Genomic DNA, 19,118 nt, shown 5'->3' with positions numbered 1-19,118 from the left:
CCAACATTTTTAGCTTTAGCATACACTGTTGATTTTTTTCCTAAATCAATTATTTCTATGATTGTAAAAAGAGATTTTATGATTATAACTTCTCCGTTTCATTATAAGAAAGAGATTTATTTTATTTATTTAGTCTTCACATGGACACACAGATACTTTTTTCTTTTTAATACAAAATTGATTACCATTATTCTTCATTTTGATGCTTGAATTGTTTAAGATTTAGCTATTGGGAGCCCTTTATGTTTTTGACATGTTTCTGTTATTTTTGGAGCACTTTAACACTTTCAAGCACCATACATTATCTTAGGTTATTTTGTAATTTTCCTTCATAGCCCTTCAATTAAGCATTTATCCACAGTTTCTTGATTCTTTTTAGTGGAAAATTGTATATTAGAAATGAAAATGTGCTCATATGTGCTCATGTACTTCTCAGCTTTCAGCAGGCAGAGCTGGTACTTATGTCTCCAATTTTGCCCTTCAGGATTTTTTCACTTATTTGTGTCTTCATTCTTTATTTATGCCATAATTGTATCTTCATTCTTTCATTCTAGGAATCCTGGACCCAAAATTTACAGTCAATTTGGAGAACCAATGCAATTATGGCATTGAAAACACTGCAGGTGAATGCCTAGAGGACAAACAAAACTCAACATATGATCCTTGGGAAGTTAATGGGAATATGTGTTTTTCCTTTGGTTCTGTATTCAGTTACACCATGCAATGCTATCTAATGACTAGAGAATATTACTAAGACATTTTTTTAAATCTGTATTGGAAAGGGAAATAAGGGAAAACCACTGTCCTAAGAGGTATTCTGGATAATCAGAGCTGATCATTTTAAATGTTGAAGCTCCTATTCAACCCAGGGAGTAGAGTCAGATGGAATAAAAACAGAGATTGTTGTGTATACTATATTCTATACTTATATTTTGCAAATCTATGTTTGGATTGTAAATGACACTACAGGAGAGTAAGCTAAATATTTTTTTCCACTGTTTGATAAGACTTTAATAAAAATCAGAAAACAGATCAAAAATGAAAATAACTTATATTCCCTTATTGGAAATTTCCATACATAATTGAAAAAAGGCAAAATTAACAGTGAAACTGGGAAGGCATTCTTATTTTAATTGCGTATTAATAAAAATAATTTCATTTATTGCTTATACTTTCCTGTTTCCCTTTTAATACAATAATAATTACCGATATTTACATGTTGAGTGCTATAATAAGCACATCACATGCATTATCATATGTAAGTCTTAAAACAACCATGAATGAAAAAAATTGCTATCCTTACTTTACAGACACAGAATTCAGAGTTCAGAGAGGCTGAATGACTTGTCTACAACCATAGAACTGGTAATTGATTGAATGAATATTCATACAAGATCTGTCCACTTGAAGTCAATATGTTGACATAATATAGTAACTAAAATATGAATAAATATTTTAACATTTTAGTAGTAGAGTCCAGTGTAGCTCATTTTTGCTCCTTATAATTTATGAAAATATTAATTTCAACTCATTACTTTTAAACAACTTAATTCTTTTGGATTAAATTCCTGTAAAGGTAGTAAAATATGATTGTCTATCTTTCATTGTCATATCATCATCATCTAAGCATAGAAACATTATATTACACTGTGTTCAAAGTACTAATCATCATTAGAAAGCATTTAACAAGATTCAAAATTATTTGAATGTATAGTGTGTATTGTAGAAGTTCAGCAACAGTGTCAATCTAGAAATAGTTGTAAAGATTAAATTAAGATGTAATTTTCCTCTTTATTGAGTTATTATTAAAATATTTTTGCACTTATGCTTAGAGGTTAGTTCTTATATAAAATTATTATTACACAAAATTCTTACAAATCCATCCTGTTTTTCAAGTCATTACCTTTTCAAATAGCCTTTTCTAACTGGAGTAAACTCTAGCTAGATTTTGACCTATAGGTCACTTGATTAGTCACCTGGCCAAGAGGAAGCCAATCCTCATTTACCACTCTGGGCTTGGAAATAACCTCAGAACTGTTTTGACCAGGTTGTGAAGATTATCACTTTCGGATGCCCTCCCATGTCCGGGAAATCTTTTCCTTTGTACTTCCTGAGAGAGGAGTCATTACACTTACTGAATTGAATCTAAATTATCACCTCTAGGAAACCTTCCAAGACAAATTCAAAGGATCCAACATAAATTATCAAAAAAGAAAATGAGTCACAAATTATAAAAAAGAAACAAGTCACAATTCCTATTCAATTCTTTATACTTTACATTCAATAAAGAAATTATTACAAAAACAATACTTTTTATATTGTTAGACATGTAGAAACATTTTTATTTTAGTGTAAATTTGGGAACTGGCTCTCTACTATAAGAGTATGAGTGTGGTATAAATAGCCTTTATTTATATATAAATTAAGAAAAAGTCAACTTCTTACTTATAGCAGTATAATTTGGAAAATAAGAAGAAAAACAAATGCTGAGAAGCCAATGCAATAAAACTATAAACCACAGATGATGATGGTGATGATGATGATGCTAGCTAAAACATATACCTTACATAAGACTTACCGTTTACCATGTGCAAATTTAAGTGCTCTCTCTCTCTACACACACACACACACACACACACACACATATGTATATATCTACAAACTTATATATGTGTATATATATTCTACATGTGTACACACATATAACTCAAATATATAGACACCATGAGTTATTATCCTTCTAATTTTCATTTTACTTTACAGATGGAGAGAAATAAGGCACAAAGAAGTTTAGTAATATACTCAAGATTACTCATTAATGAGCATCAACAATGTTAAAGATCTAGGTGTTTATAAAAAATTTAATGACAGCTGGAGTCATAAGTGGTTTTGGATATAGTAGATATGAACAGACATGAACTTATATAACTTGTTACATGAAAATAGGATTAGAAAAGAGTAGGCCAAAGACCAGTATGAGGAAGATAATGAATAAAATTTAAAAATCGTGTATAAAAACTTTTTTATACACCTGGGGCCATCCTTTCTGTTTGAAAATTATTTTAAAGTTCCTGGGGCAGGCCGAAAGTACAATCGATAGGGGATAGCTTTGAAAATGGATGGATGTGGGTCTGAAGCTCAGGTTTAAAATTCTTTTTTTCTACTTGAGTAACTAAGGATAAGTTAATCTCTTGTCTAAAACTCTGGTTATTCATTAATGGGCTGTAAACACTCCTTTGTGAGCTGAGAAAGAATTTTATGAGACTCCTGTACAACAGAACCTCATACAGATGGTTGGTTCAATAAAGTTATTCTATAGTTTTCCTTCTTGCCACATTGCCACATACATTTCCTAAACTTTTATCTTCCAGTCTTTTATTCCCTTCCTTCTCACTCTCAGCAAATTATCTTGCCTTCTGTATCACAGAGAAATATATACCAGGTATAAGCTTTGTCAGATTAACTGATTCTTTAATTACAAGCAACATTCTTAGGCAGTAGCCCAATTCTGAATATGTGTAACCTGTTACTATTTTGAAGGTACAACATACCACCTGGATAAGTGATTCTTAAATTGTGTCACCTAGACTACTTTAATTAACATGAACTAGACTGTTAAAATGAAGATACTTGCTCCCACTTTAGAACTTGTGAATCTGCTTCTCTGGGGATGGGACCCTGTAATATGTATTTTTAACCAGCTTCCAAGAAATTTGAGAGTAAGTACATTTAAAATGCAGAGTTATGCATTTTCCTCTTACCAGAAGACTAACATAATGGCTACTACATGGATAACACTCAAAAATATTTGAATAAAAATCTAGATAAAACAAATGGAAATCTCTGTAATTTATGGCAGGAAAAAAAGTTTTATTAAACTCACCACAAATTGCATAGCTAGGTTTTGGTATTTACTCTTTTAACAAGTCTGTGTGTTTAAAACAGTGGCAGAGCCAATAGGCTTTGTAAGGAGACTACTGTCCAGTGCACATGGCTCTACTCGACACGGCTTCCCTTCACTATTCAAGCAAGACCTCCTCTCTTTCTATTCCCCCAAGCTCCACAGGCCTCACTGCCTCAGGACTTTTGCATCTGCTGCTTTGTCTTCCTGGAATTTTATTCCTTTAGATACTCACAGGCTTGCTCTCTAAAAAACCCTCCTCCAACCTTTGCTCAAGTAGGATTTCCTAATCAGATCTTCCTCGAGTTCGTCTTTTTAAAATTGCGACTACATTCTTACCCAGAGTTCTTTTTATAATTTTTTTTTTTTTAGGCGAGGCAACCCTTTGTTGATCTAAAGGAACTTGTCAGCTTACAATCCCTTATTATTTTTTTATTTTTTATTTTTTACACCTACAGCACCTGGTCTTCATAGGTGGTCTCCCATCCAAGTATTAACCAGGACTGACTCTGCTTAGCTTCCAAGATCAGATGGGATCGTGCTTGTTCATAGCCATAGACAGAGACTTCATACCAGGATTTACTTTTAATTTAAATTTTTTTTTTTTTTTAATTTTTACACCTACAGCACCTGGTCTTCCTAGGTGGTCTCCTATCTAAGAACTAAACAGGCCTGACCCTGCTTAGCTTCTGAGATCAGACGAGATCAGACACGTTCAGGTTGGCATGGCCATAGATCCTTACCCAGAGTTCTTGATCCACCTTCCCTGGTTTATTTCTGTCAAAGCACTTATTATTTTCTAATATAAAAATAATTTATTTATCTTATTACACATCTCATCCAGCTGGATTATAAACTCCATGACGACAGGGCTTTAGTTAGCTTTGTTCATTGCTGTAGCTTAAGTGTCTATAATAGTACCTAACATATAAGTGTTCAATAAACATTTTTTGACTAATCTAATGAGAAAGTTTTTAATTTTCAATTATCTGTTGTTTGGCATCCTATAGAATTTATCTGAATGATATATACCTCAAGTAATTTTTCTCCCTTAGAATTTGAGTTATTAGATGATGGAAAACAACATGTTTAATTCTTCAAATTCAGAGAAAGTTTACATGTGAATCAAAAAGTATATTTTTGATACCAAGGCCCACATGAACCACAATGGGGAAACGTAATGACAAATAAAGTGATGTAAACATAAAAACATTGGGACTTAATAGTAATTGAGCCATGAAGTTGACATTTTTTAAATTCATGTAAGCCATGGAAAAGTGTATTACCTAAATATTGTAGGTTAAAAAAAATAAGATCAGAAGAATAGCATTGAGGACAGTCCTTCCGAAGCTCTTAAGAACTATAAGAGCATTCCCTTAAATGTTCTCATGATAAGAGGATACTTGTTTTTCCTGATGGATTTCCTGGTGGATTTCAATTTAAATATTTTCGACACAAAATATATATGAAATTTGAAGAGTTGGGGGGTACATTAAACATTTTAGTTTAGATTTATGGTAAAATGTTAGATACTTCTACCTGCTTTCTCCTCTTATCCGATTATCATTGTGTACTGCTCTTCATTCTATTCTCATTTCTCACTATTTCTGCTGCCATCCTAAATCAAACCACTTTCATCTTCTAGACAATATTTACAAGTTATTCAAACTTCACGTGAAAATTTTAAAAAGTGTTAAAGAGCTTTTCTTTCTGCCTTTCTGATTACACGACTTTGTCCTAGCATTCTGGAAACATAAATCTGCTTCAGGATCTAGAGAGTGGGCTGTGTAGATTAGGATTTGTTGCAGACCAAGAAATATGGGAAATATTGCTCTTCGAACCTTCATGAGGGGATTTTGCAGTGAGACAATTGCTTAGTAGTGAGTTTTGTGGAGAAAGAATAATCTGAATACCTTCATTTCCACCTTCATCTTTACAAAGGGCAAGGGCTTATTTCACAATGGTTTCTATTGCCGATAAAAGTTCTTCCATGTGTGGCAATGAGTGTTGCATCCTGGTGTTAGGAGGATTTGACAGAATCAGGAAGTAATCTGAAAACCTATCCCTTTCTGAAGTAGAGTGTAGGGAGGACGGAGGAAATGAGAAGACCAGAGAAAGAAGAGAATCTGAAAATCACCTCACTTCTTTCTTCATTTCCTACTCCCATGAGTCACCCAGTTAGCCTGTACCTTGTAAATATCCAAAAAAGATGCTTTAGGGAGAGAATCAGAGAGTAGGGAGGAAAGTTTAATGAGAAACTAGGTATTTTTATCTAAGAGAGATTAATCATCAAGGAATTGTATTTATCAGTTCTAATTAATCTTTATGCAGAATCAAGATTTTAGTTATTTCTTGCCCTTGCTGACCAATGGGTAAGAGATAAGAGGAAGTTAAAGATAAATATGAAAACCTATCGACAAGCAACATAACCCATAAATTTGTATGTTCATTTATAATGTTGTTTTAATGAAATTCTGCGATCCCACTAGATCGAAAGCAAATGATCTCAATCTCATGTTTAAAACTCTGATGTTTTTCCCTCAGTATAACATAAAAATTCTTGAAATTCTAGGCGTAAAGTCCACAGAATCTGGCCTTTGCTTATTTAGATGATAACATCTTGCTCCAACTTCTGCCTGGGTCACAGGTCTCCAACAGATCATTTCAATTCTTTAAATGTGCCAAACACTTTGCAGTGTAGGGTCTGCCTAGAGCATTCCTCTTTCCACTTTTTCACCTGTCTATTCTAAGTTATCAGCCGGTGCTTACCTCAAATGCCATTTTCTTTGAGATTTTACATAATTTCTCAATCTATAATGGCTCTGATCTCATTATTATATATATTTTTTAGCATTCTCTCCTTCCCTACCCAGCACTGTAATATTCTATAATTATATACTTTTTTATGTATATCTGTTTCATGTCTGTAAGCTCCATGTGTTTGAGAACCGCATCCATTTTATTTATTCACTACTACCTACTCATAGCCTGGCACATGGTTGATATTCCATATTTTTAGAAAACTAAAACTTTAAATGTTGTTTTATTTTAATGAACACTAGGCAAAAATTGTTTTCAAGGCAGCTTTGACATTTGCTTTACCATGTCCCTTTGGTTATAACATTAATATTTTGTACTTATTTATTTGTTTATCTGTCTAGTCCAGCTTTGAGTGATTTTAACCTTCAATAAAGTTTCCTAAGTCAACTGGATTTTTAAATTTATATAGTCTTCTTTGGAAAAGGAATAAACAAAGGATAAGAAATAATTATGAACTAAAACTAAATGAAAGCCATTGCATTCTCATCACTTATATCACTAAGATTTTAAACACCAGTAAGCTAAGCTCTTAGCAGGGCTCTTAAATCCCAGAGGGGGAAAAGGTATTGTGTAGATAAAAGGAGTGTGATTAGCATTTTTCCTGTTACATTAATATGACGATTTGTGCTTGAAGAAATGAAAAAGAGGGCATTTTGCTATATTAGAATGTAATTGGTCAACTCAAAGTGTAGATGAGTTTGAGTATTATGGTGAGATTACAAGTATAGATTCACCTAAATCTTGATGGTGAATTTTTTTATTAACATCACAATGCCTCTGGCTTTGGAATTTAGAAGTAGTAACTGCTGGGTCACCAGATTTCCTCCTTGCCATATCTCTTCATCAGCTCAGGTAATCTGCTAATTTTCTGAACTTTGGAGACATCTGTTGTAAAATAGGGATACTCATAACTGGCTTTTAGAATTGCTAATATATATAAAGTACTAAATGCCGTCTTCTCATAGTAAGTACTCAACTAATGGCAATTATTTTAAAGCACAGAGCTGCTCTTGGAACATAGTGGGTGCATAATTATTGTGTGATATAGAGTTCTGCCTCTGAGTTCTTATGAGGCCTGTATAAATAAAACATATTATGTGATTGCTTTCTCTTAACTTTTCATTATTTGGGACATCACGTGAAAAGTGATTTTCTTTTTATCTCTTCCCAACCCCACAGAATAACAACTAAACTGTAGATGCATTGATAAATGACTATCTCTTACGCGTGTCTACCCCAAATGGTAAAAAAAAAACATATTAAACTGGGGTCAAGCATGGTGTCCTGCACACACCAGTAGCTCAATATGGATTTGGTAGTTGGCTAGCAGGCACCATTTTTAAACATTTATTTTTCAGAGTTAGCCTTTTAATTTTTTTCTTAAGAGTTCTCTGTCTCTCTTATACACTTTAATATTGCTTGTGCTCTTTTTTTTTTTATTTAAAAACTTTGATGGTTTCTGATTTAACTCTATTTCTGGATTATCCCCGTTGTTAAGACATAAAGATATCTCAATATCCTTTCAAATTATGCCAAAGAAACAAGTCATATGATTCTGTACACAAATACATGCTAAACAACCATTTTATATTTGAATAACTTAAAAGATATTTAAAAAATTAGTAATGATATTAATTGTCCACCAGCTGGGAATTTGCAGTGTCATCAATATGACCTGACCAGTCACCTCAGTTCAGATGAACCATTCTGCATATAAATATATTGTTGACATAGGCACTTGGAATTTAAAAACTTGTTTAACATTTTAATCAAATACTGTTAGTAATAATAGAAAATCCATATGTACAATTAAGTATTAGAGTCTTTTTTCAATGTATATATTGCAACTTTAAAATCTAAAGTGTTTATTAAAGTGGAATAAAAAGTGTTTGGGCAAAAGGATTATTAAATATGAGTCTATATTAAAGAAACTGCTCTAAAAAATTTTCTCTCTGAATATTGTGATATTGAAGAAGGATGGTTACATAAAGAGGGTTATTTGGCAAGTATAAACAAAATAATCAGCAACTAGAGGATTACTCCATGTCATTATTGGACCTATTGAAATTATATACAGGAAATTCTCACTTTTATTACTGTTTTCTTCAATTCTACACAAGAGGTTCATGGTTATATCACTTTCACACTTCCTTAAATTTTTGACTATACTGTGATTCTGATTACTTTTAATGAAATTACACTGAATTAAAAAAATACTTTCACATAATTTGTTTTTTATAATACTTGGTAAAACATCAAGATGAGCACCTGAACTTTTGGTTTTCCATACTTTCTTGACTATTATAAAATAAAGCTACAAAACAAGGCCCTAGTGGAGTAAATACATAGACACTTTGCTGATCGTATGTAAATAGCAGACAGGAAGACTATATTGGGGTGTTAATGACATGAGTTTATCACAAATAAGGCATCAGTCATATTTTCCAAATGCAAACTCTGAGAAATGTTTTACTAAGAACAAATTCAAGGATAAATTTCTCAAAATGTTGATTTCCCCAAGAAATCAGAAGAAGCTTGAAAGTAGAGGCCCTAAGAAAATTTATTTCAAAATGAAAATTAAGTATCAACTCTCCTTTAGGTTAAGGCGACTTGAAATCATCATGTGACGTTCTAGGACTATCCTTTCTTTTAGGAAGACTTTTGATTTGGGAGTAGGTGGATTTCACACAGTAGAGACACTTTGGAAAAGACTGAGTCATGTTTAAGTTCCCGAACATCTCTATCTTAAGGCCTTGTGAGATCCAATAGAGCTACCCTAGAATTTCAAAATGTGAGATTCAAGGTCTAGAGTCCATTTACAGTGGATACAAACAAATGATATTTAAGCACATAACCCTGTTTTGTCATGCCAGTTTCATCAGGGAGACTGGTTATCAGGCGTTTCTAAGGTAATTTATATGAAGCACCTCTCTACAGTGCCAGTTATCAAAGCTGAGTGGAACAAATATGCAATCAAACTTTATTTATTTAGCTCAAATATATGAATTAGTTCCTGCTGTTTTAACAAGTATCCAACTGGCATTTATTAGAATTAAATGATGATCATCAAGTGAGCAATATAGTATGTTGGTAATCATTAGCATTTTATTGACCAATTTGAATCACTGAATAAAACTGAAATCAAATAATGCCTGTATAGTAAATAAGAATAAGAAAAAAAAAAGCTCTTTCTCCTCTGGCACTGTTAATTCTTTTCAAATGATTAATGAGGAAATATTAACAGGAAGTCAAAAAATAACCCACCTATCATATTTAGCATTATCTCTCAAATGGCACAGAGCATAAACTCGATTTTCAAAATTCTTGTTTCCAACTCTGATTTTATATTTGGGAAATAGTGTCCTTGAAATTAATAGAATCAAAATCTGCAATACTTATGATCTCTGACATGTTTTTATTTTTTTTCCATAGCTAATGTTACTAGAGTTTGCATAAATATATGAGTTTTTGTGTTTCTAAGATGTTTACAATCCTTTATTAATACTTTCTCAAATGATGTTTCCCTGTTCGAGGATATCACAAAAGCATACAACGGTGTCTCCAGCAATTTCATATTTTCTTATAGGCAGAGAATTTAAAAGTTTTCAAATTCTTGAGGTAAAGTGAGGAGTAAATCAGTAATGTTTTACAAAATTACACTGGGAAGTTTCACCGTCTTTTACTTGTAAAAGAAAGGGAGAAAAAAAGAAAAGAAAGGGAAAGATAGAGAGAGGAAGCAGTCAGGAACTCACAATGAGTACTTCTTTCACTAGGAACATTCCATGTATCCTTTCATCTACTCCTTATACTGACCATAGATTAAAAAAAAAAAAAAAAGTGCTCATGTTTTAACAATAAAATAAATGAGGCCCAGAGAGCTCAAGTAACTAGTTAGAAAACTAGCCATTATAACAGTGGAAGGACTTGAACTCAAGTCTCTCTTAAGCTACAGCACATACTTTTTCACTACATCTTGGATGGCCCATATGTTTCAAAACTCTAATCAATATTTAGCAGCTCCCTAGACATTGTAAAACTGAGGATAAAGCCTGATTGTGAAAGTTGCAGGTCTGCAAAACTAAATTGCCACCAGGTCTTCCCACCAGGTCTCTTGTAAGTAAGAGTGGTAGTTGGGATAAAACAGGTGCCTGAGATGTGACTTGGTGTCTATTAGACACAGATAAGGCTGAGAAACTGAATCCTCAAACCTACCTTTCTGATGGAATAGCACCTCCTACCATTCTTTCTCCCCAACCACTCATTACTGCCTAAGAGAACCAATCTGTTCCCACATTAAAAAACAAAGCAAAACAAAACAAACTTTAAATGATGTTACCTGGTGCAGATTCTTCAAGAGATGCTGATACTCTTCAGTATCCACTTCCAACATCCCTCGTTGACTCTGTGCCCCAAATGAGAATTAGAGCCAAGCATAGCACAGAAGTGAGGGCCTCCTCCAGGAGGTAAATGCTACTACATCAAGACAGTTGTCAGCTTGTAGGAAATTCTCATCATGAAAGCATTAAGGAATAAATTGCTGAGGGGATCAGTAGAATTTATGAAAAGACTGTAGTGGCCACTTTCTAGAGGCTAGAGAAGATGGTGAGCTCTGCTACAATGATTTCGTTTCCTGAGTGCGAATGATGGGATCGCAGATGGGAGAGGTCAGCTGTTGGCAAGTAACCTTTAGAGATTTAGTGGGCATGATTACCATAATTAGCCAAGAAGGTCTATAGCCTTATTCCTAAGGCTCTGGGAATAAAATAGCTGGGCAGCTTTCTAATGCACTGTTTGACTTATATAAGAAGAAAAATTCCAGGTCTGCTGAACATAAACAAGACTTGAAGAACTGTAGTCAGGTTTATGACTTCTTATTTAATTCTAAAACTTAAACTATCTCACAGACCTGGAATGACTTGATTGGCAGGGAGGCCATTCCCCTTCGAGGAAAGACCCTCAGAAAAGGTTTCAACTTTTTACTGTGAATCCTCCTCAGGTCCTCTCTGGAGGCTATAATCCCCTAATAATGTGAATGAGGAAAGGCAAATAACCAGACTTATGCGGTTATTAGATACTGGCTCTGACCCGAACCATGTAGTCCACTGGTCCCATTAGGCACTAATAGAAATCAGGTGAGAGATGAAGTCTTGGCAATGTCAATCTCACACCAAATTTATTAGAAGTGTTTCTTCTATTTCCCTAGTCCTAAAATATTTGGAGTAAATATATATACTTAGTAACTGGCAGAGTGCTCACATTGGTTCTCTGTGCTATGGAATGAGGGCTATTACTGTAGAAATGTTCCATACGCTTTCCTCTAATGCTGTCCTCCCCCAAGATGTTAGACCAAAGATACCAAATCAAAAGCAACACCACATGCCTGGTAGATATTGCAGACAACAGTGCCACCGTCAAGGACTTAAGAGATAATTTCTTTAATTGGCATTTAATTTTTCTTTTTGATTACTGTCAGTGTTAGTGGGACCTTGGAGAAAAACTGGATTTTAACAGCCCTGATCAAATAGTACAACAATTGTGTCTGCTGTTCTGGACATGGTACCTTCACTGGAACAAAAGAATGGATGCCCTATACTCTGATATGCCATTACCCTAAAAACAGGTATAATGCCTGCTAATTAATATAATCAGAAACAGGGGATCTTCGTGAATCAGGGACAGCAGCACTATTTACCATCTTTTTTCAGTCCTATGACCATTCTTTTGCTCTATGTCATAATCTAGTAGGGAGAAAACTTCTTTATTTGTCTGTGGCTTTCCACAGATTACATGCTGGTTCATTGTATTATGCTAACTGAAGCAGGTAAGAAGGAAGTAATAAGCACTATAGTTGTTTTAGTAAGAAACATTCAGGCCTGAAAAATCCATAAAGTTTCTTGGGGGTCCCTTAGGTGTGGCATGTTGGGGATATTCTCTTAGAGTGAAAGACAAGTTACTGCACTTTGCACTACTCTCCACAAAGAAATAGACATAATGCTTGATTAATTTCTTTAGATTTGGAGATGTTGTTTTGATACGTTTACCAAGTAGTCTTTAAGGCTGCAGTTTTGAATGAAGCCCAAAGCAAGAGAAGGCTACACAGCAGGTCTAGGATACATAGTAGGCCTAGACTGCAGTGCAAACTTTCCTGACATATGGATCTTATGACCCAGCAGGTACAATGATCCTGAAAGACTGTGGTACGTAGAGACACTTTATGAGGTCTCTGGAAAGCCCAAACATGAGAATAAGAGCAGAGATTCTTTGAGTTTTAGGCTAAATCCATACTCTATTTTGCCAAAAATTATACTCTATTTGAAAAGTAGCTCCTGGCATACAACTGAGTTCTGATAAACTCTAAATGCCTAAACATGGACACCAAGTGATTTTGTGACTCAAGCTGCCCAAAATGGTAAAAAAAAAAAAAAAAAAAAGACAAGAAGAGATGCCGAAGGGTACAATGCTGAGAGGTGAACAATACTCATTATACTTTTTGTTCTTCCAGTTCAATTCTTTGTTCTTTTCTACTCTGTTCTGTGCTCTGAGAGGCTAAGAGTATCTCCTAGGCTCCCTTGCCCTATAGCTCCTAGTCATATTTGGCCAGTGGGAGGCGATGAAATGAAGGGCTGGAGGGGATTGAATATTCATTCCCTGTACTCCCTCTCTGCTGAGCTGATGTTTCACGGTAGTTGTGTTACTCTAACGCCGAAGCCCTAACTTCCTGGAATAGCCTAAGAATAATGTGAGCTTCCCCCTGTTGTTAGTCCTGGGGACTTTCACCATTTTCTTTTCTTGCTCTTACCTTTTTCACACTTCTATAAATAGCTTCTTTATTTAACTGTGAACCATTAGTCCTTTGAGTATATAATCATTCTACCCCAGCCCCCGAAATGATGGAACAAAAAGACAAGCCTGGGAAAATATCCAGTCATAGTGTACTGCATATTTATAAACATTTTTATAAGAGGTAACTAAAATTGATCTCTTTTAAAGATGTTGTTATTTTGGGGTTTTCTATTATAAGTAGCCAAGCATAATCTTCAATGATATAACTCCTCCCTTTGATAACTCCTTCTCCTACTGTCTGGAAAGTGCTACTTTATTGGCTTCATCCCAGCATCCACTTTATCCCATGGACCTCTCTTGTTTGAAAGTCAGTAGACTTAGTGTTTTTACTACTTACTTTGGGCTGAGAATGTCTAAATGTACCATTATCTACGATTCTCATACCATCCACTGTCCCTTAACCAAAATGTAAGCAAACATGCCCTGAACTCAGTAGGGAATCAACGTATGTTATCGAAAGAATGAAACTTTCCCCATTTATTTAGGAAGAGTCGAATTTCACAGCCTTCCAAGTGCAGAAGACTGATAGTTTAAGTACTTTCTTTCTGGATTCTTGCCATAAATCTCTCTTAGACAAACTGGTTTTTTGTTTATTTGTTTGTTTCTGACTCTGCCTGAAATGCAATGTAAAAAAAATGCCATTAGGGGATGCTTTAGTGAAGCGGGAAGAAGGGGTATGGCACAGACACAGGCCCTATTTCATCTCGTTCCATGGTCAAGTCTGCTTTGGAATCAATAACTCCCAAAGACCTTTCTGCATGTTGTAGTCCTGTCAACATTTGTGCACTTGACCTAAGTGAAAACTCCTCTCCCTTTCTTATACCTATTCCTCCAAAAGCTGCAAGTAAGACTGTCAGCCTCTCACTGAGGAGTGATTTTTTCTGTATATGTCTGACTGTCGCATATCTCATTAGATTAGAGGCACTAGAAGGGCCAAGATTTTTCCTGTCTTGGGTATTTTTGTATCATTAGCAGCTAGCACATACCTGGCTTATAGCAGAAAGTCAAAGAAATCATTTTAAACAAAGTTGTAAACACATCTTCAAGATCTCACTCAAAATCCAACACAATATTACTCCATGAAATCTTTTTAATTACCTTCGAACATGCTATATTTGATAGATTTTACTCCCTCTGTAAGTCCATAGTAATTTATTGCTTTCTCTTTGTATCACTTTTCCTGCTAATTCACAATTATGTATGTCTTTTCCACTAGCCTATGTAATTATCAAGAACGGTAGCTAAACAGCTGAATGTTTAAATCTTGGGTTCTAAATCTCACCTTTGCTACTTCATAGCTATATCATCTTACTTTAGTTATTAATATCTTTAAGATTCAAGTTTCTTATTTGTAAAATAGATATAATTTATTCATTCATATATTTATTATTCATGTATTTATTATGTGCTGGGTGCTAATCTAATATATGTATTGGCAATAGAGTTAAGAGAAAAGAAAAGCAAAAAGAAAAGAAAGGGAAGGGAAGAGGAAGAAAGGAAAAGAAAGGTGGATGAAATCTTTGTCCTGATGGAGAGTACATTCTAGTTCTAGATGTATCCATATGCATCCATATTCATATCTCCAAAACAAACAAACAATATAATTTTATATATTCATAAGTACTACAAAAAAATTAAGCAAGGTAAGGGAGTAGAGCTTGACAGAGCTGGCAGAAAGCCCTGATGTTTATGATAGATGCTGATTAGAGAGTTAAAGAAGACCCTTAAATCTTCAGGGCTGTACACACATATTTTGTTTCTTCTTCTTGATGTGTGATAGGGTTACACATTTTACAATCTTTGGAGTTAGGCATGGCCTGGTGGCTTGCTTTGGCTCATGAAAGCTGAACAGAAGGGAGGTTCTTGCAAAAGTTTTAAGAAGTACCAGTTAAGATTTGCCACTCTTTCTCCTCCTGGAATTTTTACGGAAAAAGAACTATGGAGAAGGGGTCTCCTGTAGCGTAGGCCTTCATATTGATCCATGCTGGACATCAGCCTGTGATTTGGGAATGGTTTTACTGGAGTATAACAGATCCTATCCTTACTGATGCAAGGATATTACAATGTCTGACACCCAGAAAGCACTTGGTAAATTCTTATTATCATTATTATTAATTTTATTATAATAGCATGTGTTAATTACAATGTCTGACACCCAGAAAGCACTTGGTAAATTCTTATTATCATTATTATTAATTTTATTATAATAGCATGTGTATTGCCAATATAGAAAAATAATATGGATTCAATATCTTTCTCTTAATTAAGTATGAGTTTTAAGCCATTAAAGTTCAAGTCTTTTGATCCTACCTTCGCAAATAGAAAAAGTAAAGTCCAAGTAATTCAAATTACCTGTCGGAGGTGGCAGAGTAGCAACACTTAGTTCTGAAGCAGTCCCCCCCGGGGGGGGGAGGGGGAAATTAAACTTTATGTTTTGAACGCATTTTTCTATTGATTATCAATATAAAACTACATATACTTGTGAAGTCATTTTACTCAAAGACATAATAAATCTAATCAGGAATTCAGAAAACCTTTAAAAATCAAGTATATAAATAAAAAATATTAACAAATAAAATACTATTAAGAATGGTAAAATTTGTCTCAAAATGTCAATGTAAACTAACAATTGTTACTTATTTTTAGGCATGAAAATTAAATTCTAATAGAAATAACTAAGTAACTTAACTGGACAGAAAGTTCAGTTTGAACTGAAATATAACTCAGTTTCTCTTAAATCTTTTCAAGGGAGCCACAGGGGTGGGGGTAGGGAGATATATATATATATATCTTTCTCTGGTTGCAGAAATTTCTAACATCACCAGAGTAAATCTGCTGTTGTGAAACATGTAAGGACAGATCGGTAGGGGTGAGGGAAATGCAAAATACATCGGAGGCAATTTTCAGTGGATAAAATTAAATCAAAGGAAAAAGCAAGTTTACTGGAACATAAATATATATGATAAAATGAGAACTACATTTTCTAAAATAAGTATATATCCCTTAAATAAATATTTCAGTGGTAACTACAAAATAAACTCTACAATTTAAGATTCTATAAATGAAATTCTAAATATTCTATTTCTGATGTATACTAAAAACTAGTGACTTGAGTATATATATATTTTTTAGAATTCACTATCTACCACAACAATAGCTTTATCAAAAAAAAATCAAATCGAATTTGATTTATATGTTAGTAAAAAATATAGTACAATTACAATAGTTGCTTTAGTAGGCTTAGCTTGAAATAATGTGCTTTAATAGGCTTGCTCGGAAAATGTGCAAGTAATGCTTTTTCTAAGTCACTGAAATAACTGAGGAAACTTCCTCTGCTCTGGGAACTGAGCAAGAAGTAATTATTCAATGGACTAGGATATAGGGTTATACTGGACTTTTAATTTTTCTGTTGTTTGATGAGACATATTAACCTATACAGAACAGATATGTAAAATGTAAGAATGAGAAATTTCCTTTTGCTTCACTTTAAGATTTCTTTTAATTTCAAGCTCACAATACTGATTATGTGACTATCAAAAGAAGGCTTCACCAATCAGCCAAGTTTCCAGAGAGCAGTTTCTAGGAACTGCATGTTCAATTTGTGTTGGCATAAAAAAAAAAAAAAACCCATACAGAAGCTACCACATCAATAAAAATGTTCTAATTTTTAAGTTCATATTCAACAAAAACTTATTTTAATTAATCTATATACACATTTCGGTTGGTAAGCAACCTTTAGATTCAGAAAGTCAAATATAATAATCTTTTCAAGTAATAAATCATAAAGACGAATAATTATTTTTCAAGGGGAAGATATGCATATATATCATATCTTAAGTCATGTATGTACTACACATGATTTAATACACACATGCATATATATATGTACACAAATGTGTGTGTGCACGTGCACACGTCGCTTAAATTCTTAATTTGTGTACATATTGGAAACAATATGAACAAAGCTTGAACTAATTAAACAGGAAAATTATATATGTTTTCTTTTGTTCTAAAGTGAAAATACAGATCTTGTCTTTTCCTTGAGTTTACTGAGGTTACCTCAAATGGACACTATTGAGTTAGCAGGGGGAGTCAGACTCCTCTCAATTTTTTAAATGCATTAAAATAAAAGGGTCTTCCACTAACAAATTCTGCTAGAATTATCAAATCATCACCACTGAAGTTTAGTCATTAGGCAGATGGATGGGTTTTTACTCCTCCTATCAGTTTTAATTGTCATGGAATTATCCTCCCTAAATCAGCACAATGTATGCTGTTCTTGGTTCACTTGAAAGGGATGCACCTTAGAAGAGATAAATTATTTCATTATCACCAACGCATTTATTAAATGTCCATATTTTTAGGAGGCAGTGCTGAGTGTTATAAACGGGAATTAATTAGGCTCAGTTCCTGTCTTGTTGGAGGTTAGAGTGTGAGATGTCCAGAGAGCAAAGATGGAGGCATTTTAAGGTCATGTATTAAACACAGGAAAAGAGCTGAGTTAAGTAAGTTTTTAGCATGAATATTTGAACCCTTGAGCAAAGTATATTAGTGATCTGGGTGAAAAAGGAGACCCTCGGGAGATGCATGCCATGGTGATTCACGACTACTCCAGCAATTATGTAGGAAAGACCCCTGCAGAAACCGAGACATGACTGAGTGCTTGCTGTTCAAATGAGAGCAAAATAAGAAGAGGTAAGAGCACTGCGATTTTTTCTAAATCTTTTTTAACTCATCTCAGAAATTACTAAAGGGAAGAGATCGCCAGCTTACATCTGCTCCATGTATTTTTACGTGCTGTGGGGAAGAGGAGTCAAATAGGAAATAAACTAGCTATTGGTAAACATGACAGAGAACTACACTAAAACAGTGGATACCTTTCATACTGGTAGAGTTTTAAGTATACACTTAGAGAATTATACCTGTTTTATACATCAGACATCTCTAGTACACCAGCAAATCACTACCTCTCCTTTACTCCCAACTCTAAATGGTTATCAGATCTTATCAATTCGACCACATCTCTATTTCTCAAACTCATCCCTTCTCTTTTTTTGGACAGCCAAATTAACATAGGTTGTTAATCTTTTCTTTCTGGATAATTCTAATAACTTCCTAGCCATTTTTCTTGATTGCTAGTCTCCCTTTCAATAATAAGTTTGCACTGCTAACTCGAAATTGTTTTTTTCAAAAATATACATCATATTATGCATTTTTCACTTGAAAATTTAAGAGCTTTCCTTCAATTAGGCAATTAAACTCATCATATTAACACATAAATGACTGATGTATCATTTTTTTTCAACTACCTCTTGCTTACTACCTTCCCATTTCCCTATCTCATCTAGAAGTCTGGTGAATTCATTGCAATTTTTCACTCTTATCTCTATGTGTATATACGTTTCCTCTGTTTGAAATACTGTTTCTTTCTTCTCTGCTTGAAGAGCCCTTACTTTCTTTCCAATCCTAAGTCAAGTTATTATCTCTTCTGTGTAGTTTTCTGGTGGTACCTTCCAAGGCAGCTAAGCACTTCCTACTGTTTTTGCCATGACAT

At 34.0% G+C, this 19,118-nt stretch overlaps 1 pseudogene; it reads right to left on the bottom strand.

Annotated features, from left to right (window-relative positions):
* Positions 1-4,519: 4,519 nt before the first annotated feature.
* On the bottom strand, positions 4,520-4,638 carry LOC112474927 (annotated as a pseudogene).
* Between the last annotated feature and the right edge of the window lie 14,480 nt (positions 4,639-19,118).

This window comes from Pteropus alecto, unplaced genomic scaffold (assembly GCF_000325575.1).
Source record: "Pteropus alecto unplaced genomic scaffold, ASM32557v1 scaffold7, whole genome shotgun sequence".
Classification (NCBI taxonomy): domain Eukaryota; kingdom Metazoa; phylum Chordata; class Mammalia; order Chiroptera; family Pteropodidae; genus Pteropus; species Pteropus alecto.
This window is presented reverse-complemented; position numbering and strand designations above follow the sequence as displayed.